The following is a 21,474-nucleotide window of genomic DNA, read 5'->3' as shown; positions in this document are numbered from 1 at the left end:
ACGGGCGGTGTGTTGCCTTCCTTCTCCCCCCACTCCTGCTGCTCTCGCCTCCCGCCTGCCTCTGGTGGGTGGTCGTCTTCCTGCCCCGGTTGGTTCGGGGATCCCGGGAGGAGGCCCTGCTCTGTCGGGCTCGCTTGCTGGTTCCCCCTCCTTCTGGCCCTCGCGGTCCTGCCCTGCGCTCCCCCCTCCCCTGCCACCTTGTGCTTGATGCCCTGCTATAGCGGGCTCTGGGGTTTGGGTTTTGGCGTTTGGCTGCCCCTCTCTGTGGGGGCGGCTGTGGGCTTGTCTGTTTTTCCGGCTGTTGTGCCTGTGGGCGTGAGGGTCCCTCGGCCCCCTCTGTTGTGGGTGTACTGTTGGGGGCGTGGGGCTCGGTTGGCTTTCGGCTTGCCGACAGTGTCCGCTCTGTACCCCCGGTACTTTCGTCCTGTGGACTCCTGTTCCCGCTGTTGTTGTGCGGGGTCTGTCCCTGGCGGTTGCTGGTGGTGGGGCCTTCGGCCTTACCACCCTGATTGCGCCTGGTCTCATCTGCTCTCAGCGGTTAAGCAGGGTCTGGCCTGGTTCGTACCCGGATGGGAGTCCGCCTGGGAATGCCAGGTGCTGTAGGCTATGGGGTCCTTCTTGGGCTCACCCTGTCTTGTCCGGGTCTGCGGCTTTGCCGCTCCCTCTTCTTCCTGCTCCCTGTCTCGGTGGGCAGCTCTTACGCCCTTTTCTGGACGGCTTCCTGCTGTCTCCGTACTTCTCCTTGCCCCCTGGGGGTTGGGGTCTTTGTTGTGGTCCTTCTGTTCGGACCTGCTTGGTCGGGCCGGGGGTTCGGCGCCCACCTCTGGTGGGGTGAGCGTTCTGTCCTTTTTTCTGCTGGGTCGCTTTTGGCGGTCTCGCTTGTCCTTCTCTGATCGGATCCTGTCATGGGGTTTGATTTGTTCCCCTGGTTTTTCCTGTTGGGGTTGTCTGCCTTGGTGGGGGCCTTCCTCGTATCATGTTTTGGGTCTTGTTGCCTGGCAGTTTTTCTCCTTCCGGTTGGTCTCGGTGCCTCTGGCCCTTCCTTGGTGCGGTTTGCCCCGGGCCCTTCCCGCTCTCTGTCCTGGTGCGGCTTGGTGCATCCTTCCCTTTGGCGGCTTTTTGTTTCCCTGGGGGGCATGCTTGGGTTCCTGTACTGTGCTGGGTCAGTGGTTTTCCCTGTGGGCGGTTTTCCCGTCTGGCTTCTGTTTCCCGTTCCTTGGATTCTCTGGGGTTTTACCCTGCCTTGCTGACCCTGCCTCGTGCTCCCGGGTGTTTGGGGGGTTCGCCCCTGTTGGTGGCTGCCTGTGTGGCGGTGTTCTTCTGGGTCCCTTTGGTGCTGTTTGCTTCTTTTGGGTCTCCGGTGTTGGCTCTTAGGCCTTCTCGTCCTGGCTCCCGGACTGGAGTCGCTCTGACCTTTTGGTTGTGGTCTTTGCCTCTTACTCTGCGGATTGAGTGTTCGTTCCCTGGTCTTTAGCTGGCACTGGGTTTTCCCTGGTTTTGGTTGGGAATTGTTTGGGCCTTTGCGCTTTCCTGAAGGTCCTTCTTCTTCCGGGGATTCTGTGCTTGTTTGGCCTGGCCGGGCTTTTTGTCCTGTTGGTGGTGCTCGCATGGGCCTGCCCCTGCTTTCTTTTTCCCTTGCTGGTTTTTGTTTCCAGCTGTGCTGTTGGGTGTCCGGGGGTGCTGGTGCCTCCGGTTCTATGCTCCCTGGCGGGCCCTTGCGCTTCCAGTGTGGCTTGTGTCCTCGGCTTTTGTCCCTGGTTTTGGGGTTCCGGAGCCTGTTGGCTCTGGTGGCTCCCGGGGGGTCTTGGCGTGGCTCGGGTTCGGTTTTCGCCCTGCCCCTCTGTCCTTCTCACCTTTGGTGTGTTTCAACAGGGGAATCCGACTGTTTAATTAAAACAAAGCATCGCAAAGGCCCGTGGCGGGTGTTGACGCGATGTGATTTCTGCCCAGTGCTCTGAACCTGTGTTTTTTTTTTGCCGGTGCTTTCCCGTTTTCGGTCGGTTCCTCGTTGTCGGGCTGAACGGGGTCTGGTTGTTGCACTGGCTGCCTGTGTGGCCGCCTGGGTGCTCGCTTCGGCGGCTCGCATGGTCCCTGTGCGGGGCGGGCTCGGTCCGTTGCGCTGCTTTTCCCTGCCTTCTGTGCGTGGGTGGACATGTGGGTTCTCCGCTTTCCACTGTTGCCTGGTTGAGTTCCCTTGGTGGCCGGGTCTCTTCGGTGTCGTTTCTGACACCATCCTGGGTCTCTTTGTTCCCTTGTTCCTGCCTGGGTTCTCTACTTGGGGTCGCGGTCCCTTCCAGGGGGTCCTTTGTGTGACTGGGGTGTTTTCCCCTTCTGTTTATCTTCTGCGTCCCTTTCCTTTCTTGCGGCTCTTCCCAGTTGTTTGTTTCCGTCTGGTTCCGCTGGCCCGTTCCTCTGGTGGATTCGGCTCTCTCGCGGGTGGTGGTCTCCCTTGCGGGGTTGCTGTGTTTGTCGGACTGCGTCTCTCTTTCTGCTGCGACTTTTTTGTTGGGTCGCTGTGGTGGGGTTGCCCTCTGTTCATTCGGTTCCTCTTTTTTTGGGTTTTTGATGCCCTCTTTCGGGATGTCCGTTGGCCGGTCCTGGTGTGTTTGGTCCGGCTTGCTCTCTGGGCCCTGTTTTCTGTGGCCTTTGGCTCCGTGCGGTCTGGTCCGGAGCCTTTCTCTGTCCCCCTTTGGCTTTTGCTTGCGGCTGGTTCCTGCCGGCGCTTCGTGTCTCTGGGGTCCGGGTTTTTGTCCTTCCCGGTGTCTTTCAGTCCCGGGCTGGTTCTTCCTGCTCGTGGTTGCCTCTCCCCTGGGTGGTCCTTCCGCTCGTTCTGGCCTGTTGGGTTTTGCCCTCGTTCGTGGGCGTTCCCTTCTGGTCTGTTGGTTTCTTGTGAGTTTCCATGAAGCCGCTTGGCTTTGGTATGTGCTCACTGTGTTAGTCATGTGACGAGGAAGACTAATGAGGAGGTAATGCCCCGATTACTTACCGGTAATCTTAATTATTCCGAGTATAGTCTTCCTCGCCACATGAGTTCCCGTCCCTCCCTCCCTGTCTGGCTATCGGCTTCATGTTTGTGCTTGGTAGTTTCAGGCTGATGGGTTGGGCCGGCCCGCCTCTTATAGGGGTCATGGGTGCAATGGGTCGGCCATATTGGGAAGGGATGGGAGGCATGGGAGGCTGATTTTTTTGCTTTGGAGGGTTCTGGTGTGGAGCTGAAGCTCACTGTGTTAGTCATGTGGCGAGGAAGACTATACTCGGAGTAATGAAGATTACCGGTAAGTAATCGGGGCAGAAGTGTTGCTTCTGGTGTGACCCGTTCTGCCCCCTCTCGCTCCCCTTCCTCTCAACTCTCTCTCTCATGCTCCCGCTCATCTCCTTTGTCACACTCGTTCCCTTTTCAGTGGTTGCTTGCCCTGTTCTCACTTGCCTCTTCCCCGGGCCTCTCTCCCTTTTAGTCCTGCTCCCCTAGACTGTATTCTCTATCCCTCATTCATTCAGTTCACCTCCCCCTTCCTCCCTCTCTTTACTCCGCTCCCTTTCCTAATCCCGCGCTTTTCTTCTCTCACTCTCTATGCCCCGGCCCGTCTGCCCTGGCTACTCTGACCGGCTTTCCACAATCCCCTGCATATATATGCTGTACCTACAGCGCAAACAGTTTGGGTAGAAGGTATTGTGCAGTCACAGTGTCATAAATAAGTGCTCAGGTAAGCTCTCAAACGCTGTTTATCATCTTTACCGGGACATATTCAGTCTCCATCGGCCCGCGAAGGGTTTCATAATGCTAAGATCTCACCATAGCTGTATAGTGTTGTGACCTGATGCAATATTGGGATTCCGCTTGTCTGGCGAACAGGCTAATTGAGAACGTTGTTCAAATACAGACAACCAAATATACTTTCATTGAGATGGATGGATTGGAGGTTGTCTGAAGATGGCTGGATGCTCTGGTGATTCACCAGTGGTGAAAGGATATATAGATGTATGAGTGGGCAGAAGTGTTACAGGAGAGTGTGTCCGGAAGGATGAGTGAATGTATACAGAAATGAATGGATGAATGCTCCAAATGATAGACAAATGCATGGAAGATTTTCTAGTGAATGGATACGTGGATGGATAAGTGAATGGGAGAATCTCTAGAAGAACAGAGGGATGGATGAACAGATTAACACAGTGGATGACAAACATGGATGAATTAATGGGGGATGATTGGGTGAATGATGCATGGGCTGAACACCTCTTATGTCGGCCGCACTTGCTCGCTAAGTAAAATTCATCCCCAACTTTTATGCCCCACCAGTTTCAAATGTCACCAGCCACCACTGGCAGCTATCCTGTTATTAAATCCTCAAATGCTTCAAAACCATGGTGAAGAGTAAAGGGAACCATTTCTTATCTCCACTTGCTATGTATCCCCTGCAAGGGATGTAGCATTCAAGACAAGCAGCTAGTTGGGTAACAACAGTGTCTCGTAGCAGTTTCATTGTTTCTCTGAGGCGTCATGGGCAGTGCCCGGGCAAGGGACTGAACTGCCAGGGGCGTAGCTTCAGGTGGGGTGTTTGGGGTGTTACCCTCCCTAAAAATGTATTTTCAGATGAATAATTGAGTACAATGTGCTTTCAGTCGGGTATGGTGAGGTATTTGTCATATTTCGCCTGTGAGTTTTGAAGACACACTGACAAAAAACCTCACACACACTCTCATCTCTGTTTTGAAAACCCTAAAACAAAATTTTACAAAATATTGTGTTTCTCTCATTTAGTACTCATATTGATCCATATTCCTCTGTCCTTCCACTGCCTCTTAAGCCCTTCTCATGCGCCCTGCTGATCATATAATGTATTTTAACATTATATGCCAGCGTGTGGGTCGGGAAAACTGATGCTCACACCCCCCAAACTTACTGTCCAAGCTACACCCCTGTTCACTGCCCCAGGTGAAGCAAAAAGTTACCTTTGCCCCCCCAGCAGGGGTGCAGCTATTGTTGTATCTAATGCCAATTTGTTCTTATTTTCACATTGGCTCTGATCACACAATTCTGTGACATGGTGAGAAGGGGAGGAGATGGTTTCTGGGACACATGGAAGAGAGGGTAGTCTGTAGATGACGAAAGTAGAGTTATTGTGAAAAGGTGAAATTCCAAGGTATCTGCATAACAGTAGGCAGCGGACAGTAAAGACGGCTGACAATTAAGGCATGGGGCTACTACTAGTGTAGCCACATCAAATAGACAGGTCAAATGTGTTTTTGGTGTGTAAACTAGTGTTTTATGTTCAAGTAGCCTTACATCAAGGAAGAGTGGTGGTTGACCAATTCTTTACATATGCTATAATTTCTTTGGGTCTCAAACATATTCCTTCTTCAGGATGGTCACAAGGGGATGGCACCTAAGGCTCTTTGTGCTCCAATACCCGCTAGTTTTGGTACCCCGCTCTCATGTCGCAACATGCTTTTCAATTAAAAGTTACCTGTTCCTTCGTAGTGCATCTAACAGACTAACACCACTAGCTGGTACCAACTAGAGTGTTTGCTCTTTCCCAGATTATATCCTCTAAATTAAGAGCTTCCACATATATCAGACACCTAAGCGAGAACCAGTAAATATTTTGGCCCCTGGCCCCGCCAAAGCTTCTGACACACCAGTCTTTGTTAGTGAAGGCCGGGCATGCTAACTCGCTACTCATCTCCATTGACGAGGACCTGATATCTGTTATGGGTGCTACAAAAGTTAAGACTGAGTTAGTCCTATGATACTAAGCTCAAGTCTTCTGATGGTATTTCTGTATTGCTTTCAGAGAAGGGCAGCCAGAAACTGTATTGAGATGTTATGAGTCATTTGGCGTGAAGGAGGCAGCTATTATGAGATGTTAAACTTGTATTTTATAACAAATATTGATGTGGTCGCATCATGGGCAAACAGACATGAAATAAGTGACGTATGTGTTTTATTTAATCTTTTCTTCTAATTTTTGGATACTATTGGTAGTCGACCAGATGCCAAAGCAATATGTGATCTGCAAAAACATATTAAATGGCGCAACCAACAAAATAGCGTTACTAAGAAAACTTGCCCTAAAGAAGTGGTGACATACGCACCGCAAAACATGTGTTGGCTGTTTTAGGATACTTAAAGGCCAGCTTCTGGCTGTTATTCTGTCAAAACAATACAGAAATAGTATGCTGACACTACCTTCAAAGCAAACTTGTGGTTGTTTAAGTGCACAAGACAGAATCGGGACAATTCTTGTCGCTTTTGGAAAACGTCATGAAATAAAATTCTCTAGATGCATACAATTATATTCAGGACACTCATGCCCTTTTATCCTTTTTGTGATACATTGTTTTATGAAATGTATAAACTCTTTTTTAAATGAGAGTTGTGTATTAACATTGAATATGACTCCACACCAATTTTAATTTCTGATGGTATTACAGTGTAAATATTGGACTATATGAGGCTGGTTTTAGACCTGCCTGGTGGGTTTGCGATTTTCGCATGGCCATTGGTTTGTAACTTTGGTAGCACCTTTTCGTTTCTCATTAAAACCTAACTCTTAGAATTGGGCTTCTAATGGTATTGATGATAGTCTCTCTGCTAACCCCAAGGCCTGGCACATGATGCCGCAGGACACCTCTTGTCACACCAGATCATTGGACCTGGGGAACCACGCTCACTCCTGAAGGCGAGCTTCAGTTTTCCCTAACCTGATGTCCCAAGGATATAGATGGATGATTCTTGGTGCGAGGTATGATCATACATGACTCACAGGGCCTGGATTGTGGACTTCCTTGGATGGAGCTGACTTGTTGTGAACATTCATGAGTGCATCCAGCACCCGCCGGGTCCCCGGGGTCTGATAGTTATTGGCCTTAATGCTGTCTTTCCATCTTGGTGGAGATGGGCCTGAATTATGGCCTCCAAGCACTCCTCTTCTGCTCTGATGTCAGGCAGAGCCTCGAATATGATGAGGTGCATTCCCATTCAGTAGGTCCTAGATTTGCTCAATTTGCTGGATTGTAGGCCTTTCAAATCACAGTTAAAGAAACCTGAATTTACACACCATACCGACCTACACTTTTCTAAGTATCAAGCTAGAGAGCCTCAGATACACCCCTCACATGACCCCCTCACAAGACCAAAACTGACCCACAAGGCCATAATCTTCTTGTACACTACTTTTTCTTTCTTCTCGCTTCTCCCTTCTTTGCTCTCTAGCAATCCCCGGATCAGGTACTCCTTGCTCTTAACAAGACAGTGGATAGGGGGGCAACCAAACATATATACCATGTACCCGTATTTTTTGACAAAGACAGCCAGTTGGGCTGCCACCCTGTAACGAAACAGCGATGATAATTATATGTCTAAAAATCAATAAAAAGATATTTAAATAAAAAAAAAGAAAACAATTTGTGGTGCAATCTTTAGTCCTGCCGAATCTGGCCTCTGGCAGTGTACTACGTACCAGAATACATGCCGCAGCCAGGTTGGAATCAGGATTCTGATGCTTTGCGCACATCATCCCATCCTTCTCAGCCTGAAGTGAGTCCAAACAGAAGCCAGGATTATTTTCACAATTTTCTACACTGTTCTCAAAGCCCTTCTCCCTGAAGCCTGGAAATACCTGGCTCAAAAACTGATTATCCCCCTTCTGCGCTCCCACTCGCGTCTTCTTGAACTACTTGCCCTCAAAAAACAAAGAACTTTCGAGGATTGCTCAAGAAATACTCCTCAGCTTAGGAAATCCGCTCCCCCTGAGATCCGAACAACCACCACCCTCCTTGATAACGCTCAAAAACCTGAAATATCTGCTTTATCCACTGACATTTCCAAATGTGACTTTTCGCCTATGTACTGATAGGATAACGTGTTCCACAGGACATTCCAAAAGGTACATTTGTATTTTGACGTTCTGTTTTAACTGCTATCCATCAGTGTACGGTTCTCACGCTTGTTTATTTTTATTGTTTATTGTTATCAGTTTTACTAAATGTATTCTTGTGATTTATCATGTGTAATGCTTTATGACACCTATTGTGAGTGTTTTGCACCTTAAAAAATGCTAAAATAAATATTATGCGTGCTTCTCTGTATTATCCGCATCCTCTTGCTGAGGATGCCTAGATACATAGGCAGACTGTTAGCCCCAGGTGAGTAAACCAAGGTGAATCAGTATTATTCAATCTGTAGAATCCATGTTGTAACGCGCAGTATGGGAGTGTGCACCAGGCCTATGACACGGCAACAGTGGGTTGAGGCCTGAAGTTACATTGTCATAACTCCCACAGGGGTAAATGTGTAGGTGTCAGTCACACAGTATGGCGAATGTTTCCTTCTTTTTTGTTAATTTCCCTTTTTTAATATTAAGTTGACATCAATATACCAATCAAACATACACAGATTGCCACAGTCCATGGACCGCAGTCAGCTGTATGCACCTTTTACAAGTCTCACAAGGTCGAAACAGACACAGTTATGGGTGTGTGAAATTCTATGTCAGGACCGGAGGTGAGGATTATGCTTAAACTCTCTTCGCTTTATTACACAGCAGCCTTTTTTAAAACACATTTTCTTCAAGCTTCATCTTAAAGCGAATAACTAACAGTCCCAAGAGTCTTTGGGAATGGTATAACAGAAAACAGCCAATGAGGTCCCAACAGTAGTTCATAGCCATGGCCAATCAGGGTCCACATGTGTCTGTTATTGTCCTCTCTCCGCTTTGATCGCCCCTCTTTCTTCGCTGTGTAAGTTAAGTGCCTTTCTCCTTCTTCTTACTGGGGATTGTGGATTATGCTTAATTATTAAAATGTTTGAATATGTTTTCGCCTAACATTGCTTTTTCCCATATTTAGCATATAGCGCTTGCTATTCCCAGTCGTAGGAGCGTCTCTCGCTCCTTCGCGACCGCTGTTATTGGTGCTGCGTCGCGGAGCGGTCCTCCGCCCGCTTGGTGGTGCTTTACTCTGGCGGTTCTCTACTCCTCGTAACGCGCGATTCCTGTCAGTGGGGCCGGTATAACCTTGATAGTGACCGCAAAGGTCCATAAGGGAGCACAGTATTCCCCATTGATTGTTGCACCAGGGAAAAGTGATCCTGGGGTTAAAACCCCTGCAGTGCGGCTCAGACCAGATTTGTGACTGAATCAGCAGTCCTAAACTTTGCAGCTGCTTGCCTGCCCATATTTCCCTCATAAGATTGGGTGCTCCATGAGGGGCACTTAGGGTCTATAGTTTTAAATAAATACAGTCCTTTATCTGTTTTTTCCCTGGGGTTCAAGACCTTGTCAACTATGATGGAAGCCTCAGAGGGGGTTATGAGGACCCTTTAGACAGTTTCCCATGGGATGATGACTTTTACAGTGCGGTAGATGCCTCCATCTACCGTGCTGTAGATGAAGCTATGGCCCCCATGGAAAAGCGCCTCGCCCAGCTAATTTCCAGAGAATGCTTAAAGAGATCCCAACCAGTGCCTGCTGCTCCTTCCTTTCCCCTTGTCCCTCCTTAACCGCATGTGCCTCCAGCAAAGTGCCCTAAAGAGGATGGGGTAGATATTGACGCTTTTGAGTAGGCGCATGACCACACAAATAAATGAGGCATGCCTTCATGGCAAAGACCCTTCCTGCTCTGCCGCCCCCGGAACCAGAGCCTCACGGGGAAGCCCCCCCTCCATCCCCAGACTTCCAAGAGGATGATCCCTCGGATGAGGAAGTAAGCTCATCCAGACCTTGGTGACCTTCCCCCACCCCTATTGAGATACCAGTGGAGACCAACCAGTCAGATATGCCCTAACCCTGACCAGATTCTCCACCCCTGGTCAGCTGATTGGGTCCCATGCGACAAGGTGGCACAGTATGTGGTGAAACACTTGCGCAAGCAGCTAGAGAAGAAAGCACGTAGACATTCTTAGACCCTCTCTAGAGGGGAAAGTGGCTCAAACATCAAATATAGACCCTAAAATGGCCACCTTCCTGGCCAAGTTCGTAAAGGATCCTAAAAAGGGGATTGACCGGTCCTGGCGGGCTTGCCAGAACAAGCTTCTGGATGCAGTGGGCCCCTTGACCAAGATCCTTGATATGACTGAGGAAGGCAAGACTTCAGGCGCCATGATCTCTCCAAATGCTCTTTCAGGAAGGGCACATAGGGCGATTATCTTTTTAGGTAACGCCAACTACGCACTGTCCAAGGAGCGCAGATGATCACTACTGATCAAGGTTGACCCAAAGCTTGGAGATCTAGCTATTTCAGAGGCAGGGGCAGTGGCCCAGGGTGGACTATTTGGGGAAGCTTCTATTAAAGAACTCGGGAAGTTTGTTAACACATTTACTTCCCTTGATAAAGCCCAAACCTTGACACAGAAGGTTTTTTCCCCACGGGTTTCTGCAAGGGGCCGGCTGTTTTGCCTCCCAAACCTACTCCAGTGGGCAAGGCTCCAGTCGTGGCAACGGCTATCAACACCAGGCGCTCATCGCAAACTTCTATCCCACCAGAGGTCAGAGCTTCCGAGGACGAGGCTCCAAGGGACAATCCAACAACCCTAATGCCGGTGAGTGTACACCCTTCCTCCAAGGTCCAGGTGGGGGACGAATGGCGGGTTTCACCCGAGAATGGCAAGCCTTAACGTCAGAGGCATGGGTCCTACAGACTACACAGGGTTTTCAAATAGAGTTCTATGGGACTCCCTATCAAGTGGCCAGACCACGTCCAATACAGGTCTTGCCGGAGGAGACTGTCCTAATAGATTCAGAGATTCAAGCTCTATTGTCCAAACGAGCAATCCATCGCACCACCATTCACCCCTGTGGGTTTGTCAGCAATATATTCCTAGTGGACAAGGCCGATGAGGGTCGATGTCCGGTAATAAATTAATTTTATTCACGATTCAAGATGGAGGGACTTCACCTCCTGTGAGATGTCCTGCGTCTATCCGATTGGATAGTATGCCTCTATCTCAAGGATACATACCTGGTGATACCTATTTTCCCACCGCAACAGCGCTTCCTTCAATTTTCGTGGCGTCAACAGGCATTTGAATTTTCAAGTTTTCCCTTCGGACTGTCCTCCACTCCCTGGTGCTTCACCGAGGTTCTCAAACCAGTGGTGGAACACCTGCGAGCGCAAGGCATCAGCCATATCGTGTACCTGGACGACATGCATATCATGGCCCAGTGCCCTGCCCAGCTGTCGCTGCACTTGCAGACCGCAGTAGACCTATTAGAGAGTTTAGGGTTTGTAATGAACTAGGAAAATTCCTCCTGACTCCATCTCAGACAGCGGTCTTCTTGGGGTTTACAATCGACTCCACAACCTCCACCCTCAGTCTGCCTTCCCGGAAGATGACAAAAACCAGACACGAGTTACGCCGTACTTCGGCCAATCCTCGCACTTTGCTGAAACAGATTGCCCGAATAGTAGGCTTCCTCTCCTCCTCAATCCAGGGCATCTTTCCGGGCCCCTATCATTACCGGCCCTTACGGCAACTCATCTCCGAAAGGGCCTCACGTATTCCCAGATGGTCAACCTCACGGACATGGAGAGAGAAGAAATATCATGGTGGTTCTCACACATGGAGGCATGGAATGGGAGAGTGATCTTTGGTTCCGCCCCGGCCTTGTAATAGAGTCAGACGCCAGCAGGTCCGGTTGGGGCGCTCAATGTGGCATTTGTTCCACAGGAGGGTCATTGCCTCTTCAAGAACAATCATTCCACATCAACTGTTTGGAGTTGCTAGCAGGCTCTTTTGCGGTCCGATGTTGGATGAAGGACAGAGCTCAGTCTTGTGTGCTACTCAAGATGGACAATGTGTCGGCCATCAGATACATCAACCATCTCGGGGGTTCGCGCTCCAAAGTTCTCACAGACCTGGCGACCAGTTTTTGGCAGTATTGCCTAGAGCATCATGTTTCCGTGACAGCGGAATACCTTCCGGGCCAGGAGAATCAAGTGGCAGACTGCCACTCCCGCCACTTGCGGAACTCCAGCCTGTTGAAGCTAGACCCAGGGGTGTTTGCACACCTACAGAGCAGATGGGGTTCATTCTCTGTTTGCGTCATGCTTGGACCACCAGCTTCCCCGGTTCTTCAGCTGGAAACCGGATCCGCTGGCGACCGCAACGGATGCCTTTCTGCAGGATTGGACCCAAGAACAGGGTTACAGGGTTATGCCTTTCCTCCCTGCGCCACGATCACCCGAGTCTCGGGCCGGATCCGACACCAACGAGCAGAAGGGGTTTTGGTCACCCCGATTTGGAGATCTTAAGTGTGATTTCCGGTTCTACTGGAACTTTCCTGGGATTCTCTAATCCAACTCCCCTGATATCCTCACCTACTTCTCAATCTGGACCGAGCTCCCCACCAGTAAGTCCTGGATGGCACCCTAACACTGATGGCGTGGCAGATTACAGGGGACGATGGCCAGTCCCTGGACTTTCGCACCAGGCTCAGAAACTCCTGGACAAAGCTTGGCCGGATAGTACAGTCAACGGTCACGTTGGTGTCTGCGACGGGGTTTCGATCCCTTGGTTGCCGAGGTAATGCAGATAGTGAATTTCTTGGCAGAATTGGCAACAGAAGGCCTGCCCTATGGATCCATAAACACCTTCCGTTCGGCAATATCCGCTGGACACAGCCCAGGTGACGGGGTTTCAGTGGGAGAACATGTCCTTGTATGTAGACTCCTTCGTGGAATTAGGCTGTCACTGCCGCCATCACCAAGATATTCGGAACTTTGGGATGTTAACAGTGTTCTCAAGCTTTTTCTCTCTTGGCAACCAAACAGATTCCTGACCCGCAAAAAGCTGTCTACCAAATTGGCAATGCTACTGTGTCTAATCTTTTGCAGAAGAGTTTCCGATGTTTGAGCCTTGGATATAACGGGCAGACTATTTTCCCCTTCGGGGTGTCTTTCACAGTGTCTAGGAGAACCAAATCTAATACCAGGGTTATAGAATACCCAGCCTTCCCTGACTCACCAAAGCTCTGCGTAGTCCAGTGTCTCAAAGAATACGAGCTGATGTCTGAGGAGTTCCGCCCCCCGGGCAAAAGACAACTACTCATTGCATTAAAAAAAACGCACTTGGCAGTTTCCTCACCCACGATTGCAAAATGGGTTAGATGGATCATGCAGGAGGCAGGCATCGACCTGACTATGTTCGGAGCCCATTCTACCAGGGGAGCAATGGCATCTAAAGCTTTCTCTCTGGGGGAAAGGTTGGATGACATTATGAATGCCGCAGATTGGTCGGCAGACTCCACTTTTAAGAGATTATACTTCAAGCCGGTGCTGGATATGGCTCATTTGCTGGTGGGAAAGCTTTGAACCAGCATAATCCTTACCTCCGGTCCTGACATAGAATGAAAATTGTTTCTAACTCTCGTGTAGGAAAGTTTCAATTCTATTAAGGACACGGAGGTGAGGATTATCCCTCCCGGCGAGAAGTTTTTTCTCTACAAATGAAAGACCTGCCCTAAAATGTAAGTAATACTTTTAAAATGAGTTTATGGTTTGTCTAATCTGGCAAAGTTGTAATAAAAGTTATCCTGCAAGTTGTCGTCTGTTTGAAATGCTCAGGACATCGAATCTCCCTGATCCATCTCTTTTGTTCTCCGGCTCAGATGGTTCTAAATTGGACCAATGAGAAAGTGACTTTGGCATGACTCGTGCGAAGAAGGAGGGAGATCAAAGCGGAGAGAGAACTATAACAGACACATGTGGACTCTGATTGGCCATGGCTATAAACTACTGTTAGACCCTCATTGGCTGTTTTTTGTTATACCATTCCCAAAGACTCTTGGGACTGTTAGTTCTTCGCTTTAAGATGAAGCTGAAAGAAAATGTGTTTTAAAAAGGCTGCTGTTTAATGAAGCAAAGAGAGTTTAAGCATAATCCTTGCCTCCCTATCCTTAATAGAATTGAAACTTTCCTACATGATTTAGGAACAATTTTTATTCACACTCCTAACTCTGTAATTAAGTGAAATTTCAGAAACATTATGTGAAGTTACACAAAATGCATAACTCATTTTAGTACCAAATGCATATTTGAGTTCATTTTGGATTTCAGGATGCATTGAGCCCTTAAAAAAAAAAAAGAGGAAAAAAAACCCAGAAGCACCGCGACCAACAACTGCTCACATTCTATCGTTTGCGATGCTTTCATTCACATGCACTACATTTTTAAATGACAGGCGTATAATCACATGATATGGCGTAATAATGTGGGTTCGGGAATTTCACATAACAAGAGTAATGCAAAATTACATGAGTACATTGGCGTAACGTAAATTTCGCTTGGGAATAGTCACAGCATATCACCATTGACTATCAGTTATTTTATTGTCATGTTTTGTTGAATCTTACAGACCGCTTGCCTGGTGGGACCCCCCTTCACCACTCCCCAATCTCGACTTCACTGCAAATGATTGCTTCCTTCTTTCAGTAGTGCTTCTTGTGGGCATCCAAGCCCTGTTCACATAGACAACAGGACATCAGTGTTCTCTCCTTGTTACCCCAGCCCAGCATGGAATTCCAGTCCACAGGTCCTAGTGTGCCTAGATTTCTTGTTTTCTTTACGGGAATTGAAATAAGTCATGGTAGTTTTGGCTATCAGAGCTTTTTTGGTGTTCTAAAAAACCTGCTCTTCCTGATCCCTGTAAGCCTGTTCCTACCACTGACTTAGCAGTTGAGATGGTGACCACCTAGAGGAAGCTGCAGTGTTCTGACAGATTCTGGAGTGCCTGAACAGTCTTAAAATGATGCATCTCTTTGGAACAAGGACTTTTCTGTGCTGCAGAGGTTTGGCCTGAGAAATTAACATTTATTTCCAAGCAAGGAAGGTAATTTAAGTACTGGACAGTGGCATGTAACCGAATATAGGATGTTTTTTCGCATGCGTTTACAACGCATGCCATAACAACGCGGTTGTTACAACAACCGCGTTGTTATTTCGCATACCATTAAGACGCAAAGTCGGAACAACGACTTGCTTTTAGGGGGCACTGGATGTTGGAATAGTATAATTTACTATTCCAACTCCAGTCTGTGCGGACACTAGGGAAGGTGTTGGATTTTAAATCCAACACCTTCTGCCCCCTAACGTAACTCGTTGTTCCGACTTGTGTTGTAACGGTATGCGAAATAACACCGCGGTCGTTGTAACAACCGCATTGTTATGGCATGCATTGTTTAGCATGCAAACTAAACGCTGTTTACCCATGTAACCATGCATGCTTACATCAATATACCATCACTGACAGTGTGGACACGGTAGGATGACCAAGATTTCACAGATGGGATTCTGGAACACTTCCGCCACAGAGGATTCCTCAAAGCTCAGTCTCATGTTCATAACTAGCCCAATGTGAACGGAGAAAGCATGGTTTGATGCGGATGATCATAAAGTAACAGCTGTTGGTAGGCTCCGTTCAGGCCCAACTAAGGAGGCCACCTTGCACCATTCAAGTTGGCTATTTTGCTATTAGGTATGTGTGTTGTGGACTTTTCATGCTTGATCGCTTGATTTGGTAGGCGCATGACCACACAAATAAGTACTGTGTCAGCTGCAATGCCCTTGGGGTGCCTACTCTTAGGGAAAACAAGGGTGTTGGTCCTTTAAATGTTTCAATAACCCTCTTGTCTTCTTGTTCCGTACCTCCACATATTTGTGAACATGAAGTAGGATCTACCTATGTTGTAATGTTTTACGGAATAGTTGAAATATGACCACTCTATCTTGCCCTTTGAACAGCAGCTGGAGGTCAGCAAAAAGAACCTCTAGATCGTAGTAGCTAATGCTTAGCACAAACGTTATGAGCTGTAGTCACTCTGCCTTCTGGTTTTTGCTTTGATCGTGGCCAAGGGGTTTCAACTGTTCAGTGGTTGAGCAGCTTTATTTGGCTCCACCCTTAAACACGTTACCCAAGCTCCTGAGGGGCAGTCTCATCTGAGCACCCAGGAATTGTATGAGTGGCTGGAGCATCTAACAAAGCATCAAATGGAAGTGCAAGTACAGAGTTGAGTCAGGGAACAATCAGGTCAATACTGAAGGTACATTTGGTGGATGTACTCAAATAAAACTGGAGCTGGAAGAAATGATAAGTGGAAGCCTTGAATTAGCCCAAGTAGATGTTTTACAGCTCTTATTCATGAATAAGGACGTTATTAGATGAGCTAGGCAAGCACTCGATAAGCTGATCGACCTAGCCAAAAAGTATGAAGTAGATTAGGAGCGGACAAAGGCCTTACAAAAGAGCCACCAACTCTCTTTTTCTGATCAGGATACAGAGGATATGAGAGTACCAGATTTAAAAAGGCAAATTGGAGAATTGATACAAAGCATTCAAATTTGGAATACAATTGATAAATGGGAGGACAAGTGGTCAAAGAGGAAGGGTCCCAAACGATCCATGCGGGAGCCACCTCCATTAGGAGAAATGGCAGTGAGTACCACAAGTTTCCTCTTAAGGTAAGTACCTATCAGGGTTATGTTCATGTGCCTTGGGATTGATGTGGCTATCTTGAAAAAGTCTAATCCATGCCATGACTGTAACCGGTTGGGGCATTGGAAGTGAGAATGCCATCTTAATCCAGCTAAACAAGCACAAAATGCAGGGTTTGAACAACCTCAGAATAGTAACTCCATGCAATCGCAAAATGGACTGGGAATTTCAATGCGCCCCAAGGTCCGATGATGCAAGTCCCACAGACGCTGATGCCACAGCAGAATGCCAATAACCCTAGTTTCAATTCAAATCAGATTCCGAAAATGAACCCACATTCTTTCCAGAACCAAAATCTAGCTCACAAGAGGCAAAGCATCAGGCTATTTCAGAGATGTCGAAGCACACACTTTAGCCAATCTTTATTTCAGTATTCCATTGACCTGCACCACAATGCTAGAAGCCTCAGTTCGATAACTACAATGTAGTATCTGCTCCACCTGCAACACTGCCCACAAAATTCTTAGGACCTTATTATTAAAATGTGTTCCTCGGTCTGACTCCAGAGAAGTCATGGCTACCTTTCTTTATGAGTTATAGTAATCGAAGTGATGTTAAATCCCTCTTACTTTTCAGGCAACTAATGTAGGTCCACCAACCAAAGAGGAGAAATATCTGCAAGATTAGAGCATTATCAGTGGTAATGACATTGACAGTGGCCTTGGAATTAATGACTGTCACTACTTTTTCCACTGATCCTTTGACTTGCATCACCACTTTGCAGTACGACTTTGCAGGATCAGTGATATGATGGGATCCTGCTCATCTTCTGCTTCCTCAGTCATGGACAGTGGGAGGTCTTCTGATGTGTTCTGGAGATAGATTTACAACTGCCTCTTTGCATTTTGCAAACCTCTGTCGCTTGTGGTAATGGTCCATCATGCAGCATTCCTTTGCAGAATGACTGCTTTCACCACAGGTGGAGCACTGGCTCTTTTGCACAGGCACTGTTCCTTATAGGGCACTTTGGCTCCACCATAGGCTGTATGGGGTTTGGGCTTTAGAATGTAGCATCTTATGATCATTTTGATCTAATTGGTCACTCACTTCTATCTTGTGCACCCATCCTATGGAGTGCTCCTTTATTTTTACTACTGCAAATATATGTGTATCTTGAGCTCCTGAATGCTCTAGGGTGCTACCAAGATCTACACGACTGCTCCCTCAGAATGATCTTTTAGATGGCAATAACCCTTCATAATTTGAGTTCTCACCTCTTTCAGTGCAGCTTTGCATAAGCTCACTACACTTTTCCATGCGGCATTCAGGTTCTAGGCAGGCTCACCTCCAACGGAACCCCTTATAATCAGTATTTATCTTTCGTTTGAAATGAGCTAGAAGTATTTCGACCACCATGTGGAAATCACTCAAATACACAGTGCTCAGGAACGTTTGGAATAACTGGTAGAGGTGGTGTTTAAATTGAGCCGTTGGTTGCAGGTGAGGGCCACATGCACTCCTTTTTGGGGACCTAGACTTTTTTGTCCTCATCAGATTTTGACCCAGAGCAAGAGAGACAAGCATTGGCATAGCCAATAGGTCTCGCCTTTGGGACCTTATAAGTGTTTAGCCATGCAACAGTTGCATAACTAAATACTTATAAGGTCCCAAAAGCGAGACCTATTGGCTATGCCAAGCGGCCGTGCGGCCGCGAAAGTGAAAGTGATCGCGATCACGATCAAACATCAAAGCGGCCGTGTGGCCACGAAAGTGAAAGTAATCGCTGTAAAGCGCGGCGCGTGCGCCCGCGCACATGCACTGTAGCTCTAGGCTGGCCTGGTAGCACTTTTTGGAGCCCTCTCAATAAGTCTCACCAGACCAGCGCATGCGCTGGGTCAGGCGAGACCTAAAAAACACAAAAGGAAGGAAGGAGGAAAGGAAAGTGCTAAAGGGAAAAGCAAACTTGAAAAAGAACCTGCAAGAGTGAGATAAAGGAAGAGAAATTGCACGGTGATGGATGACCGAGCCATGAAGTGGAATCAAGACTACACAGCCTTGGTATTACGCACCCCCATCATTGAAAAGTGGCACCCGTGGACTTCTAAGCACTTATTCGTAGCGGTGTGAGTGTCCGTATTCCCTTCCTGGCAATTCAAGAGTACAGCATTTCATCCCTTTTTGAAAATACATGAGAGATTTTGGACTTTCTTCAAGTATTTTAAACTGAGTTAGAATAGTATATTTGCCTCCCAGGCTGCCCCAAAGACCGCTGCTGCCCTGGAGATGCAACTGAAGCCAGAAACTTGCGGACGTGCATTGCTAGCTTTACTTTAGCAAATTGTCACTGGATATGACATGCGGTGACGAGAAGAAAATGAACACATCTCTTGTCGTGAGAGGGCAGATGCATGACAGTTGCACATAGAGGAGTTTTTGTCTGGCACCGCAGATCAGTGCTGATCAAATTAGGGAGTTGAGTGACCCTTTGTAAATGGTATCCCAGCCCGATGCCCCAGCACCTCGAGACCCTCACGGGTGATGCAGCCACGCTTTACAAATCCTGATTGAGTGATTGTTCTTCATCAGGCATAAATAACAGATTCTACGGCTTGCATATGAGTGAAAGTTAAAGAGTGCTGTGGAACGCAAACGTTGTAAATGTACAGTTGGTTTGATTGCACCTGCCGCAGCAAACCTGCTCAAACGTTGTCACCGGGAGCCACACAACATCATCTCTATACGGTCACCCAGTGATATGGTGTAACAAAAGGTGAGCTGGGACCCCTGGTTCCCATCTTCTGTTTCGAGGCTCTGCACAGCTGATGTCCGTGGGGGGTTTCAACCAGTGCTTAATCTGAGCCGGGTGGAGGCCACTGGAATTTATTGTTGGGGACCGACACTTGTTTTTCTGACTTGGAAAAGCAAGAGAGAGAAAAGCGCACAAAATCAGAACGACAGAGAAAGAGAGAAAGGAAAAAAACGTCACAAAGCAAGAGTGAGATAAAGAAGAAGGGGGTGTCTGGACCTGGATTAAAGGGGCATGAGGTGGATGGATTTAAGACTACGCGGTCTCGATTTTCGGTGCATGACATTCAAATTCACCAACCTCTGGCGTCTGAGCAGAGTATCAGCACCTGCACTCATTCCCTTACAAATTAGGCACTGGTTTCAACCCCCTGACAGTGGCATAACGAAACCTGAGGGCGGGCCCCCTGCAAAGTACAATGAAGGGGGGCCCGTCTCCCCAGACTCAGTCAGGAACTTTCAGGCCAGGGGCTGGCTACCTGGAACTCGCCCCCCCTCCTGCTCCGCGGGGGCTGAGGGGTTAATGTGTACGCCACTGACCCAGAAGACACCACTGGTCGCTTCAAATGTTTTGTTTTGCTTTTTTGGGGAGTGAGGTAGGAACTGGCTCTCAGGCAGTGGTTAGCTTGACGCCACACCTTTGAACGTGGCCCTGCCCCTTAGAAGCCCCTCATGTCTAGCCAGACACTGAAGGGCTCAAGGCACTGCCCATTTACAGACCCTGCTTCCTCCAGGCCCCTCCACCTCCTCTCACATGATCATTGTTTCCTAAGTTGACCGGCCTGCATCTGATAGGACATCTCTAGTCAGTCATGATATATGTGCTCGTACCCATTTAAGTCTTTGTCCTTGTGGCTTTGCCTACTTCCACCTGCACCAAAAAGATCTATCTACTGGTACCCAAAAGGCCTTGACACCACCGGGCAGTTCCGCAGCACTGATGAGCAACTGCATTGATTGACCCCTCTTTCCCTTCTTACGCTCTCGGTTGTGATCTAAGTGCCTTAAAACTATGGAAGTATCAGTGCTGTGAAGCAAACAAGATAAGTAAAATTGGCCAGTGGGCTACGGGCTGAGAACTATTGCAGACTGAAAAAGAGATACTTTGCAAAAAAAAAAAAAGTAATTTTAAGTAAGCCTGGGTGAAATGTAAATTATGCTGGGGTACTTTGCTTAATTTTGGGAAATCCACATTATGCTTGTTACGAAAAATTCTGTAAATTACAGCATTAAGCCATTTCACACAATTATGTGGCATTTTCTGTAAAAAACAAAACTGTAAATGGCGTAATTTGCAGGTGTTTTGTGGTAAAAATGTTCTGCAAAGGCACAGGAACAACAGAACTCGAGCGCCTGTTGCTTGCAGTGCTCTTGTTTAAATGCATCCTTGCACCAAAAATTGACGAGAGGATGCATTTCACCTTAAGATACAGTGCGTTATGTCGGATTTGCATATCATGTAATTACATGTAATTCTGCGTAGTTTTCCTGTCTTCTCGCATAACTACGAACCCCTGTGTTTATTTGTTGTTAATTCTCCTTGCTGCTGCAGTCACAAGCTCTCACAAGGCTGCAAATAACAGGCATCAATATTAATCAACTAAATGGCCCACATTTGATCGACACTGAAATAATGATTGGTAGGGTACTTATGAACGCACATATGGCAAAGGCTTCTTGATGCTCGGATACCATGTATATAAAGTTAAAATCCTTTCAAGGTGCTACAAATTGAAGAGAAACATAACACAAGTTCTTAATCTTCATTTGCTGTTGGACTGGCAGCCAATGTAACAAGCATTAAGCCCCAGAGACCAGAGACGTTTTAATGCATGGGCAAAGTCGGCTCTGGCCCAGGGCCCCTGCCTTTCAGGGGGCCCCCTGGCAGAGTCAGCTCCGTTCTCCAGAGTTTTGCCCTAATGACCTTGAATATTTCTTAAACTGATTGCTTTAAATACTGTTTTCCTTTAATTTATGTTTTATGTGCCTGATGTGTGAGAGTCTAGTAGAGCCATGTGTTTATGTTTCATGCAATATACAGAAAAAAAGTTTCTTTTAGATCAAAATAAGGCCTGACATATAAGAAATGGGAGGGCGTCACAGAGATTATTTGCAGTAATATTGGTGAGCTGCTGCTGTGTTACAATATTGAAAACACACATACCTATCCCTGGATATTAGATGTAAACACATTTAGGGCCTTATTTATGAGAAGTGATGCATCGCTGTCTGAAAACAGGGAT

General features: G+C 47.5%; 1 pseudogene; it reads left to right on the top strand.

Annotated features, from left to right (window-relative positions):
- The first annotated feature begins 487 nt into the window (after positions 1 to 487).
- Positions 488 to 606, top strand: LOC146868199 (5S ribosomal RNA; annotated as a pseudogene).
- The last annotated feature ends 20,868 nt before the right edge of the window (positions 607 to 21,474 follow it).

The sequence above is a fragment of the Triturus cristatus genome, chromosome 1_2, assembly GCF_964204655.1.
Source record: "Triturus cristatus chromosome 1_2, aTriCri1.1, whole genome shotgun sequence".
NCBI lineage: Eukaryota > Metazoa > Chordata > Amphibia > Caudata > Salamandridae > Triturus > Triturus cristatus.
Note: the sequence above shows the minus strand (reverse complement) of the source record. Positions and strands in the feature narration are given on the sequence as shown.